The following is a 13,910-nucleotide window of genomic DNA, read 5'->3' as shown; positions in this document are numbered from 1 at the left end:
CTAAAGCTCCATTTACCTGGCGCAAATCCCCCTCCTCCTCCTCTCCCTCTCAGCGTGGTGAGCAGGAGACCCCGCCTCGGTGACAAGGCCTGCCTGTCACAGGCTCAGTGGCCTGACACTACCCCCTTACGTTAGGTCTAGGGGCACAGAGGACAGGTAGCCTTAGACTGGGCTTTTCTTGGCTCCCAGGTTTGTGGGGAGCCCTGGGCATCACAGATGGACTTACAACTTGGGATTGAGGAAATGAAGGAAGAAGGAAAGAGCAGGAAAATGTGAGAAAGGGTAAGGCAGGAGCCATGTGGGAGTGGCATTGCTGTCCCCCGAGCTTGTTCTTTCAGGCCCTGCCAGCAATCGTTGCAGTACAGAGAGAACACTTATTGAGCACATGTTGTATGCCAAGCACTATTCTAGGTGCTAAGCTGCCAGGGGAGAGTGCAAAGGTCCTCGCTCTTACGGAACGTCCATTCTAGTAGCAAGCCTGATAATAAGCAACGAGAAGAGGTATATAAACAAGAAAACAGCAGGAACTGATTAGCGCTTTGATGAAAATAAAACGGGATGATGTATCGGAACAGGGTTTGGCCATATCCAGCGCCCCACCTGGTTTCTTATTCCCAGGAGCTAAGAATGGTTTTCATGTTTTTAAATGGTTGAAAAAAACGTCAGGAGGAGAATAACACTGTGACCTGTGAAAATGATACAAAATTCAGGTTTCAGTGTCCATAGAGTTTTATTGGAACACAGCCACCGTCATGTGTCTGCGTGCTGTCAGTGGGATGGCTGCCTTCCTGCTGCAGCGTGGAGCCGGGGGTGGTGACAGACCACGGACAGCTCGCAGTGCCTGAAGTACTTACTGCCTGCCCTTCACAGACTCAGTTTGCTGGTGGCTGTCAGTGGTAAGCAGTGGCCACAGGGGCTTCTTCAGAGTGGGTGGTCATCGAGGGCCCCCTGAGGTGACAGTAGGAGCCAGCCAGGTGAAGACATAGGGAAGGGAACCCTTACTTTGAGGGTGCTGAGGTGGGGAAGAGCTCCGCGTGTTCAAGCAGCAAGAAGGACCGAGTGCGGCTGGAGGAAGGTGCTGTCCGTTTCCTGGTGGCCATGTCTTCCCTGACTTACCTGAGGATCGTCATGGTTTCGGGCATGTGGTTCATCTCCCAACCGGCTGTTTCCTCCCAGGTGCTTTCACCTTGGCTGGTTTCGGTCTTGTCCTTTGTGTTAAAGCTTTTCCTCAGAAGCCCGGTATTGCCAGTTGTCTGCTTCTACTTACGAGGGTCACTGAGAGTCCAGGGGAGGCACTGACCAGGTGGGCAGGTATTGGAAGCCGGCTGCGCTCAGCCAGTTGGTGGGGCTCTTACTTTAGGATGTGGATTTTTTTAGGGCATTTCTTCCTGGCCTGATCAGATACCATGAAAAGTATTCCTCCAGTTTCTTGCTGGAGAGAACTGTCTGGCCACCAGCATTCTGGGAACCAACTGGGAGAAAAGTGCCAGGGACATCTTAACAGTCCTATGGAAACTCACCAGTTCTGTTTTCTGCACACTCCTCTTGTGTTCACCTGGACCCGGTGTCCCTGGCCTGGAGACACCCAGCTTCCCCTCTCCTGGGGAAAGAACTCCCGGCTTCTGGCTGAGCTGGGCGGTCCAGCCCCAGTTGCATGGAGTCGAGGAGAGGATTTGGGATCTCTCTTCTTTAACTCAATTTGAGCAGTCCCCTGTCTTTACTTCCATTCCCAAGGATACCTGGTGCCATCAGTCTTGACTGTGGGGGTGTTTGGTGGTACAGTAGTACCTCGGTTTTCGAACGTCTCTGTTGACGAACATTTCTGTTTACGGAGGTCGTAAACCCGGAAGTAAATGCTTTGGTTTTCGAACACGCCTCGGAAGTCGAACATGTCACGCGGCTTCCGCTGAGTGCAAGATCCTGAGGCCTAGCTGTCGGCTGTTTTCCAACATTTCAGAACTGGAACCGTCTTCCGGAACGGATTACGTTCGAAAACCGAGGTACCACTGTATAAATCATGTTCCCTTTTCACTTTCTCTGGATTAGGATTCAGCTTTCTTGGGTCTGCTGTCAGTTGGCACTCGTCCTTCCGTTTTCCAGCCTCTGAATTTCTGTTACTATTATTTCCTCTCCTATTCTCTTTGTCCTTTAGAGATACCTTCTAAAAAATCCCTGTATGGTCATTTTAGAAGGGTTTCAAGAGGGAACAAAGTAGATGTGTTGAATCTATCACCTTTGTCATGACTTATTTAAAATATCACTCTTGTCATTGTGTACAGACAGATAAGAGGAGGGCAGGAGTGGAAGCAGGAGACCCAGTTAGGGGGTTCTGCAAAGGTCTAGGTGAGAGATGACGGTGCTTTGGACGAGAGTGTAGTGGTGGAGATGAAAGAAAGTGGATGACCTTGAGATACGTTTTGAAGGTATGTTATGACTTCCTAATCGCTTGGGTGTAGGGTGAGTGGGAAAGTGAGGCATTCAGAGTAACTCCAGAGTTCATGGCTTAAGTCATTGGTGTCGTTTACTACAACGTGAACGTCTTGGGGAGGAGCAAGTCTGTGGGTGGAGATGGAGAGTTAAGGTTGTAATACCTATTAGACAGCCAAGTAGACATGTCCAGTAGCAGCTGCATATATGATTCTGGAATTTAGGGGAGAGGTCAGGGCTGGATTTAGAATTCATTGGCATCTGCATTGGCATTTAAATCCTTGGGACTAGATGAGATTACTTAGGAGGAGAGTATGGATGGAGAAGAAAGAGGTGTCCCCAGGACTGCCCTGAGTCATTTCAACATTTAAGGTTAGAAGAGAGAGAGGAGGAGGAAAACCAGAAAGGTGTGGTTTTCTTCTCAGTAGTAAAGAGAAGAAAGTGTTTCCACAGGGAGTGGTGACATGTGACTGGCAGGTAGATTGAGAAGAGGATGGAGACATGACCATTTGTGGTGGAGACTTCCTGGTCTCCCTTGATTCCTGAGTAATAGGACCCCTCCATTTTAGCTGAGCACCTGGTCACTCAGAGTAAAAACCATATTTCCTAGTCTCCTTTGCAGTTAGATATGGCCAATGGCAATACGCAGAAATACAGTTTCCAGAAGTGTCCTAAAAGGGAGGGGGCATGTTCTTCTTCATCTCTTTTTCTTTTCAGTTGACTGGATTGTGATGTAATGGCTGGATGTCCTGCAGCCTTTGTTGACCATGAGATGACCGTGGAAATGGAAGTGACCTGTGGTAAAGCAACAGAAAAAAGGCTCTTGGGTCTTTGATGACAGACCAGTGTGACAGATTTTATATGAGAGAAAAATAAACCAACTTGTTTAAGTCACTTTTAGCCTGTGTTTTTTGTAATTAGTGGCCAAACTTAATTCTAACTGATAGATCGTTGGATCTGGCAACACGCATTAGAGGCATGGTGGATGAAGCATGAACAGCTGTAAAAAAACCGAGCTGTAAAAAAACGTTCACATTGTAGAAATGGCACCAATGACTTAAGCCATGGGCTTTGGAGTTACTCTGAACGCCTCACTTTCCCACTCACCCTACACCCAAGCGATTAGGAAGTGATAACATACCTTCAAAACATATCTCAAGGTCATCCATTTTCTTTCATCTCTACAGCAACAATAATAATACCACTGCTGACTATAGTGCTTTCCAGTTTACAAAGCACTTTCAAATACGCTGTCCTGCCAGGTGTTTACAGCTTTACTGTGATACTGGAGACATTCTCCTCACAGATGAAGAAACAGGCTCAGAGAAATCACTAACTCATGTCACCTGGTTACTAAGTCGCAGGTTTTATACTACTTCTACCTGGATATTCTGGCTCCTCTCCCCGTGCTCATGAATGTAGGTGGATAAATATAAGCTTCTACCCCAGAGTTTGCCTGACACTGGGCAGGGCAGTTGGAAGTTAGCCCCCAAAAGTCCCAGAGTGCGGGCTTTAAGGAGAAAGCTTTTTTTTTTTTATTGTGCAGCAATCAAAGCTTTCTCACTTTTCAGGAAAATGCCTCTGTTTCTGTCGGGGCAATGCGGGGTACAGGAGGTTGTGGAGAATAAAGGGAAGTGAAAGTTAGCCAGCCACCAACGCTGGAGGGAAAATGTGTTTGCCAGCTGACATGCCAGCGATCCCCGTTTGGAAGTAATCGGGTAGCGATCAGATGTTCAGGAGAGTCTGCTGAGTGTCCTGTGACCATATAAATGTTTTCTTCGTATCAAAGGGATCTGCTTCTCTTCGCAGTCTCCCCTCCTCAGCGGCCAAGCTGAGAACTTTGGAAGTTTGGCACGATTCTCTCCTTCTGCTTTTCCTCTTCAGTAACTACTTTGCTGACTTTTTTCCAATTTCTAAATCCCCACCGATGCTCATGCAGAGCCTTGGTGGGGGGCTGTGCCTCATGTCGTGTTGGGGAGCTACAGGCTTTAAGCTGATGAAGGGTTTGTGCCTTCCTGACAGCAAGCAGAGGTGAGGTGACTTTTAGGGAGCTCGCTCAAGGTCACACAGTCAGGAAGTGGGAGCTGGGATTTGAGGCCCGCCTGTGACAGACAACTGTGCTGTCTCCCCAGCTTTGATCTTAGAGAATTAAGAGCTCCTTGGGAAAGACCATTCTGCCCATCCCCCCATGGCCCCCTTTAATCTTGTGTGACCCACCCTACTAGCTCCTGGAGGCACATTAAAGCAAGCCTGCCATGCCGGCCTCAGGGAGGCCCCTCCCTAGTTACCACTTGCTCTTTATCTCCCTGGATTGTGGATTCCTGGCTGTAGTCCCTGGCTTTGATATTTGCTTCTACTTCTGTGGAGTTTGGCAACTCATCACATTCCCTTTGCAGCTTTTCGGGCTTCAGGTTTTCTTTTTTCGTTAGCCCTCTGCTCTGTTCCTGCTTCTGATTTTGTCTCCTTCCATGGCCTGGGGTGAGGAGCCCTCTCCCTCTGGCCTGGGCTCTGCAGAACCCCGCAGCTGGGCCAGAGATGGAAGTAGCATCGAGATGGCATTATCACAAGGGGCATAAGAAGACTGCAACGCTGCCCTTGGCCACAGTTCCCCTCCCTCAAAGGAGACACACGCACAAGAGGATAAGAAGGCACTTACCAGTGTCTTTATCAGGTGAGACGTGGACCCCAGTGTCAAATTCCAGAAGGGTTGGCTCCAATGCCTAGGGCCAAACAGGCCTCACTCATCCCATAAACACTTCCTGAGCTCCTAGGACTGGCCAGCACTGTTCTCTTTCCTGGGGATGCAGAGGTGAATAACATAAAAATCCTGGCCCTCCGAGAGCTTATATCTAGTGGGGGGAAATCACACAAAAAATAGACAAAATTACGTCAGCCTCCTGTTCTGTCTCTTCCCCCACAGCCATACCCAAGCATCTTGGATCTGATCTCTGATGGGGGCAAGGCCACCCTCACACCGGAGATCAGCACAGGGAGGGTAAGACTTGGGGGGTGGGGGGTGGGGGGGCACAGCTGCCTCAACTCCCACATAGACAAGGACCCCCTACCTCCCACCCCGGGCCCTGCTACAGTATGACAGCAAAACCATTTGCTCCGTCCACAGAGAAAACGCAAGAGAGCGCAAGCACACGCGTGAGTGAGAGCTCTCTCCTCTGGCTTAGGGGGCAACTCCAGGCCTTGGCAACTGGTCACTGGAGCCCTGGAAAGGGCCACACGCATGCGTGCACACGTGCAGAGCGTGTACTTCATGGGCTTCAGTGCGTGGTACCCAGCAACGGCAGCAGGAGCTCAGCAGAAATGCATTCTCATTCCACCCATCCCAGTGGTTCCCATGCACATTAAAGCTTGAGAAGAAACAGGCTAGACTTTGACCAGGTGCAAAGAAAAGCTCCACCCCCAGATGTGACCAGTATTAATTCCTCTTGGAGCTGGAGTAGGAGAGGGAGTATGGGTGGAGTAGAGACTGCTTCCTTCCCCGGGAAAGGTGTGTATTTGGAGCAACATACGCGCATGCGTCATTGTTTGTAAAAATTAGTTACTGTAAATAAAATAATCAACATCAATAAAAAAAGAAGAAAAGAAAATTAACTTAAGTCCAAAAACGGATGCTTCCTTTTAATTTGACTTGTAGTATTTGACTTGTAATATTTTCAACTGTCAAAATTTCAACGAATACATGCCATCTTCTACTTTGTATTGGTGTGTAAACTACTAAGGCACCATCGATTGAGTTTTTAATGTCTGGGGAACTTTTATGCATGGAAAAGAATACTAAAATTATTTGTGTGTATTAATTTTTTTCAATTGATCAAAATTATAAATTTTAAAGCCTGATTTTATTAAGTTCAACTTACAAATCTTGCTATTTTGTTCATAGGGCTCGTAATTTTATGTTAAATGTCTTTTACGTGCTCCTTAATGTCAGTTAGCTTATAAATTCTGTAAACCTTTAATATCACTTACAACCTTGATTAATTAAATGCTTAGGTGGTTTAAACTACAATTAAGCATCTAACAAAGCAGACTTACAAATCTAACAAAATCTTAGACGCTAAGAATTTAAAAACTATTCACAAAACATAGTAAGTCTCAACTTACAGATCTAATCAGATTTATTTAAGCATTTAACCTTTAAACTTAATGCACCTAGGATTACATTAACATCACAAGTCTAATATGTCACATGCTTTTATACTTTTCTGACACATTAAAAAGCAGTTAAAAATTATAAGCTTTAAAATGGTTAATTTAGTGTTATGTGAATTTGTAAAACAGTTAAATTTTTAAAATTACCAAAAAGAACAGATAAAGTATAAATTATCCCAGTGAGTACAGCAGTTACTACTACACATACCTTTAAACCTATCACAAGAGTGTTAATATATGTTTGCTTCATTCATCATCTTGATATTTATTTTCAAGCTCCTATCCAAACTTTCAAGTTTCTATCCAAATAAAGCAGGCAGAATCAGCCTCACTGGGCTACTATGACTACAGTGAAGATTTAGGACTTGTATATACATAAGATTGGGCTTTTGAGCTCTATATTTGGAGCTGCCATTCTGTTATAGATATGGAGAGACTCCAGGAGATTGGGAGAGTCTGGGGGTGGGGTCTGGAGGTGCCTTCTACAGTAATTTTGCCAGTCTGGCAATTATCTGTGGGAGTGGCTTTCTGTAGTCAAATTTGTGTGCCACAATAACAAAATTCATAAAACCCTCACTTAAAAATAATACAACCCATTGCATCTTTCATCCCTGATTGTCACCCTGCCTGGATATAAATACAAGAAATTCACAGCTTCATTACTAACCAGAACATGCCTGTGGTATACACATTGTTTGAATGGTTGACATTTAGGGGGAACTTGCCCAGACCTTTTATTGTCTAACCCATATTCAATATCATTAAGGGCTCAGGCTTTTCACAAGACTTGTTTTCTTTCTGATACTCAGACTGTTGCCACTTTGCCTTTTTTTTCTTTTTCTGTGTTCCTTTTCCTCTTAACACTGTTTCAAACATTTTTAAAACTAACATGCTTCTGGCATCATCTGGCAGACTTAGGTCTGCTTTGACTTTTCTTGCCCTGAGTACGGAATCCCCTGGTCTCCAAGGAGCTCTGCTTTCCTTCAGTGGTGACTGTTATTAGGGAGCAATCTGGGTGCTTGTGGTGTGACTCAGATTATCCACATGAGAACGGAGGGCAAGGAGGCATGTCCACCCCGGGCCACGTCAGTGAGAGAGCCTGAAAATGAGTTCACTGTAATGTGTCCTTTAGAACTCCAACCCTAAGTCCTTTAGAAATGTATGGGCTACTGTAACAGCTTTTCATTTTATCCTTCCCTTTGTAACCGCCAGCTTTCAACTGCCAGCTGCTGCTGCTTTTTTAGAAACAGCTTTCATGTCATGCTATATATATTTTAATGATAATATTGATGAACCTTTCTGTGTCATAATGGACGTATATCGACTTAGATTCCAAACGTCCTGGCCAGGGCTGCAATGTGTCCCTCGTCGCTTTTATGATGCTTGTGTGTCTTATCAACCATCATCCTCTGGTCATTTTATTGACAGTCACACATTTCATTTCACTCAACTCTATTGAATTCACCAGGCGTGATTCCAATTTCAGAGCATCAGCGTGGTTCTCTCCTTTCTCCTGGAGCAACCTTTGCCTTCTGGCTTTCCTCTGCCTCTTATACTGGAGATGGGTTGTCACTTTTTTTCTCCCTGTTATCGTCAAGACTCCTCTCACGCAGTCTCAGTGGATGTGCCTCAACCATTCGCTCTTTAACGAGGCCAGCCTTTCAGAGGAAACAGTCAAAATATTTTTGGCACCATTAACCTATTTAACACAACGTTTTTATAAGTTAGCAGATTTCTTTTCCACAGTACATGTGACAGAGAAAAGCAGAGAACCCAATTTCCATCAGCTTGTGCCCAACGTCTGTGCCCCTCTCCCTGTCACTCCATCCGTTCTCTGCCAAACCGTCATCCTCAAGTGCTCGGCATTTCCTCACTCTGACTCAGCTCCCACCTCCCACCTCCACCCACCACGCTGCCCTCTGGTGACCAGCAAGCACCCCATATCCCCAACCCTTCTATGGAGGACAGACCCCAACTCTTGGTGTTCACACCTTTGTGGGCTGCCCTCCCATTGAGCGCATGTGACCTGTGACTTGCTTCTAATGGATGGGATATGGCACAGGTGGTGGGACGTCACACCTGTGATTAAGTTACGTTCTATAAGACTCCCATCTCGCTAACACATTTGTCCTAGAGATTCTCTTTGCTGGCTTGATGAAATAAGTGGCTGTGCTGGGGGTAGCACACTTGGCTAAGCCCGAGGGTAGCCTCCAAGAGCGGAGGCCAGCCTGCAGCAGCCAACCAGCAGGAAGCCATCCTCAGCCACACAGCTGCAAGGAAGTGGATTCTGACCACAACCTGAGCGCGCTGCAGGGATTCTTCCCCATTAGAGCCTCCAGGTGGCAATCTGGCCTCACCCTGACGGCAGCCCCGTGAGGACCCAGCTAAGCTGTGCTAGGACTGACTCGTGGAAACCGTGAGATGAGAAATGGGTGCTGTTTAAAGCTGCTAAGTGTGGTCATTTGTTGTGCAGCCATAGATAAGTAGTACACTTGCAGACACTGCTCCTACTGTGGCCCTCCCACCTGGTGTCTGGTTCCGTTCTCCCATACCAGGCTTAGACGCTGGGAGGTAGGGGGATGCTCTTCCTTCCTTCCCTCCTCCCTCAGACCACTTTTCCGAGCCTCAGTGGTGTGGCTCTGCATCCTCTTCTCTTGAGAGCCTCTGCCATTTACTCACCCCCTGGTCCCTTATTCTTCAAAGATCTGAGCCACTGTCCCATATAATCCTTTCATCCTAGGTAAATTCAGGGTTGTTTTGAGTGGACTGTCAGTCTCTGGACTTGCTTCTCTCTGAAGACCATCTATCTCTGTTCTCTCTAAGCCACCCACTCCCACAATTACAACTGGGGCTTTGGCACCACTGGAAGCTGTTCCACTCTAAAAATCGCTGAGGTGGTCTTTTACCTCCTCAGCCTCCTCCCCTTTCAGCTCTCTGGTTCAGTTGTTCCCACTGCCACAGTTTCCCCCTTATCAGCACCTCTGCTCTGTTGCTCTCTCTAATTATCCCCATACTAGCGTACTACCTTCTGTCTCTCTTCAATCACTCTTTTAAACGGAGAACAGAAGCCATCAAATGAAAATCTCCACCTGGGGCATAATCTACCTGTTTGCTCTCATTCTATCCTCTTTTCCCTCCTATTGCAATGCGAGAGCTAGCATCTTTCTGCCTCAGTCAAATCTCTACACTTACAATTTGGATTCGATTCCCTTCCCTCCTTCTATAAAAACGTTTTGCACCAACCTACTATTTGTGTTCTCTTATCTTTCCCATATATTCAACCTCTTTCTCTTAACTGGATCCTCCCCATAAGCTGTTTTTCTGTCCCATCTTCTCTTTCTGGGATTTCAATTACCCACATATTAGACATTTTCATATTGTCCCATAGGTTCCTGTGACTCTGTTATCTTTTTTTCTTTCTGATGTTTTTTCTTTTTCTTTCAGATTGATTACTTTCTATTGATCTATCTTCAAGTTCATTTTCTCTTTGCACTGACATCTTTATTTGGCCATTAAGTCCATCCAGTGAATTTTTAAATTCCAGATATTTAGTTCTAAAATTTTCATTTGGTTCTTTTTAATATTTTCTATTTTTCTGTTGTAGTTTCCTATCTGTCCATTTATTATAAATGTATTTGTCTTTGTATCATTGAACATAGTTATAATAGCTGCTTTAAAGACTTAGGGGGGCGGGGGGTGGGGGGTGGGAGATGAGAGTAAGGGGGATCAAATATATGGTGATGGAAGGAGAACTGACTCTGGGTGGTGAACACACAATGGGATTTATAGATGATGTAATACAGAATTGTACACCTGAAATCTATGTAATTTTACTAACAATTGTCACCCCAATAAATTTAATAAAATAAAATTTAAAATAAAATAAAATAAAATAAAGACTTTGTCTGAGAATTCCAACATCTGAGTTATCTTGGAATTGGCCTTTGTTGTTTGCTGTTCCCTTGAGAATGGGTCGCATTTTCCTGGTTCTTTGTATTCTGGGCAATTTTGTATTATATCCTGAGTATTTTGAAGATTATGTTGAGGATTCTATTTTATCCTTCAGAAAAGTGTTGATATTTTTCTTTTGTCAGGTAATTAACTTGATTATGCTCAAACTACAAACTGTTTTACCTGTAGCATGCAATTGCTCGAGTGTCAGTTTGATTCTTTTATCTTTAGCTGGGATTCTGCTCATGTGTGGTTCAGGCATGAGTCAGAGACTTAGGCAGAGTTTATACAGAGAATTTTGGGTTTCTGTTCTCTTTCCAGGACTCACCCCTCATTCAGCTCTGGGCTTTATCTGCTGGTTCCTCTGCCAGAAAGACAGTGGGTTTTCTATTGGAACTTTAGGCATCCTATGCTTTGCTTCTTCCACATTTTGAATCCCCTCCAAAATCTATCTACTTGGGTTCACTCTCCAGAACGCTCAGGTAGTTGAAGTAGTTCTTTTCTTTACTTTTCTTTTTTTTCAGGAATTTTTTTAAAAAAACTTTTTATTTATTTTAAGTGTGTTTTTCCAGGACCCATCAGCTCCAAAACAAGTAGTTGTTTCAAGCTAGTTGTGGAGGGCGCAGCTCACACTGGCCCATGTGGGGCTTGAACCGGCAACCCTGGTGTTATGAGCATTGTGCTCTAATCAACTGAGCTAACTGGCTCCCCCCAAGTTTTGGTTTTTGGTGTTGTTGGTAGTGGGTTTTTTTTGATGTTGTCCAGAGTGTATAGTATCATCTGTGGAAGGGTTGGTCCATTAGGAGCTTATTCCTCCATACCAGAAATAGGACTCTTCCCACAAGGTTTTAAATAGGCTCATTCCTCTCTGTTAAATTCCCCAAACCCTCCCTTGATCTACATTCTCCTTCAGCTATCTGTCTGCTGTATTTTCCCATCCACAGCCTCTTTTTTTTTTTTGGGAAAAAATTGTCTTACTGGCTCTATTTCTCTGCTCCACTCCCTTCTCAACTCTCTCCATCAAAGCTTCTGCCTCATCATTGCAAAAACAAAACAGAACAAAAAGAAACAAACAAACCAAAAAATCTGGCTCTTGCCAAGATCCCCAGTGACCTTAAACTTACTAAATCTGCTGGATACTTATTAGCCCTCATTTTCTTTGAACTCACAACCTTTGCCTTCAATCTAACCCTCTTCCCCTGTTGCCTGTCTCAGTGAATGGCTCCAACGACCATCCTCTCAGGCTGACCAGGAACATGATGACTCCTTCTTGACACCTCTTTCCCCCAAATCCGTCATATCGATCGCTAATCCATACATTTCTCTTTCTGAATCTCTCTCAGGTCTCTCCATATCCCTTCCTTTGTCACTACTACCAACCTGGGCCAACCTAACCATCTCGTGCCTGGACCACTGCTAAAGCCTCCTGTGTGCATGCTGGTGTGCATGCTGGTCTCTGCACCCCTCCAATCTGTTCTCTATGCTACAGCCAGAGTGATGGTCTCAAAATGCAAACCTGATCCTGTCACTCTTATTTAAAACACTTCAATGATGATTTGCTTGTCTTAGGACATAGGGACCTGTCAAAGTCCTTAATGTGACCCAGCAGAGTCTGCTGCCGATGTGATTCTTTGCTCTTATCTTGTATTGTGTACCTCACCCCTAGCTCCCTTGCTCCAGACACACTAACATTTCCAGTACTGTGGCAAATTCATGTTTGGGTTTAATGCTTTTAATTGGTCCATCCTTTTACATGTGGTTGTGGTCTGCAAGGCAGAATTTGTTTGTTTGTTTGTTTTTCAAAGATTTTATTGGGGAAGGGGAACAGGACTCCTTCCAGGCCTCCCCTCCAAGTCAAGTCATTGTCCCCTCAATCTCAGTCGCAGAGGGTGCTGTTCAGCTTCAAGTTGTTGTTCCTTCAGTCTTAGTTGTGGAGGGCACAGCTCAGCTCCAGGTCCAGTCGCCATTGCTAGTTGCAGGGGGCACAGCCCACCATCCCTTGCGGGAGTCGAACCGGCAACCTTGTGGTTGAGAGGATGCGCTCCAACCAACTGAGCCATCCGGGAGCTCAGCGGCAGCTCAGCTCAAGGTGCCTGTTCAATCTTAGTTGCAGGGGGCATTGCCCACCATCCCTTGCGGGAGTTGAACTGGCAACCTTGTGGTTGAGAGCCCGCGCTCCAACCAACTGAGCCATCCGGGAGCTCAGCTGCAGCTCAGCTCAAGGTGCCATGTTCAATTTTAGTTGCAGGGGGCGGAGCCCACCATTCCTTGGGGTACTCGAGGAATTGAGCTGGCAACCTTGTGGTTGAGAGCCCACTGGCCCATGTGGGAATCGAACCGGCAGCCTTCGGAGTTAGGAGCATGGAGCTCTAACCGCCTGAGCCACCAGGCTGGCCCTGCAAGGCAGAATTTAAAGTGTGATCTTAAACCATGGAATTGCCCTTATCAGCATATTCTAAGATCATGAAGAAAGTTAATACAAATGCAGCTCCTATGGCTATTATTGTTACCTATATTAATTCCAACCAACCACGCAAACTCCTCAGTTGCTACTCACATGTTCAACTAGATGGTATACATGTGGCATACATGTGGCACGCACGCACGCACACGCACAGAAAATGAGACAGTTACCACGTGCTCCCCAGTACTCTACATCAGGGGGACAAATGCCAACAGCTTGAGCTTCACCTGAAGGCCTTCTGTAGCGGCGTTCTGCTTTTCTTGGCCTCTGTACACTACGTCTGACTTCACAATGTTGCCTGTGCCTTTTGGTCTTTATACAGTACATGCTGACCACCAGTGATCCAGACATAGACTCTGTACTTCTTCAGACAGGGTCTGATCAAGGCTTTGTAAAACCTAGGCAGCTCCAAACCAGCCCCTCTGTTAGGCACAGCCAGAGGAATGAGTCGCGGGGAGACCAAAATTGGTCTATTAGAATTTATTTGGTGTGTTTGACCTGCGGGAGGTCAGGCTAGAAAAAGACCATAACCTCTTCAAGCAAAGAGGGCTGTGGAGTTTTATAGGAGGGGTTAAACGAGGCTGTTCCCCCTTCAATGACAAAGGGTTTCAGGGCATGACCAAGCCCTCCAGCTCCACACCCTGGCCCCAGGTCACCGTTGGGACTGCCCAGGCCCCTAGGAGATAAAGCAAGACAGGATCAAGGCAAGATGGCTTTTAAGATAAGGTTTCTGCTCCTGGCCTGAATATGGCTTAACACCCTTCTCAGAAGTGCATGCTTTCTGCAGGCGCAGACCAACCTTGGGTCACGCTCGCACATGTGCACACCCACTCAGAGTTACTGGTGTTCATTATGCTCAGTGATTTTGATCAGTGTCTCTGTTTTTCATGCTTGAGAACTTGGA

Source organism: Rhinolophus sinicus, chromosome 1, assembly GCF_057876585.1.
Source record: "Rhinolophus sinicus isolate RSI-liver-muscle chromosome 1, RSI-T2T, whole genome shotgun sequence".
In the NCBI taxonomy this organism is placed as follows: Eukaryota; Metazoa; Chordata; class Mammalia; order Chiroptera; family Rhinolophidae; genus Rhinolophus; species Rhinolophus sinicus.
The sequence above is the reverse complement of the archived record's forward strand: the minus strand, read 5'-3'. Positions refer to the sequence as shown.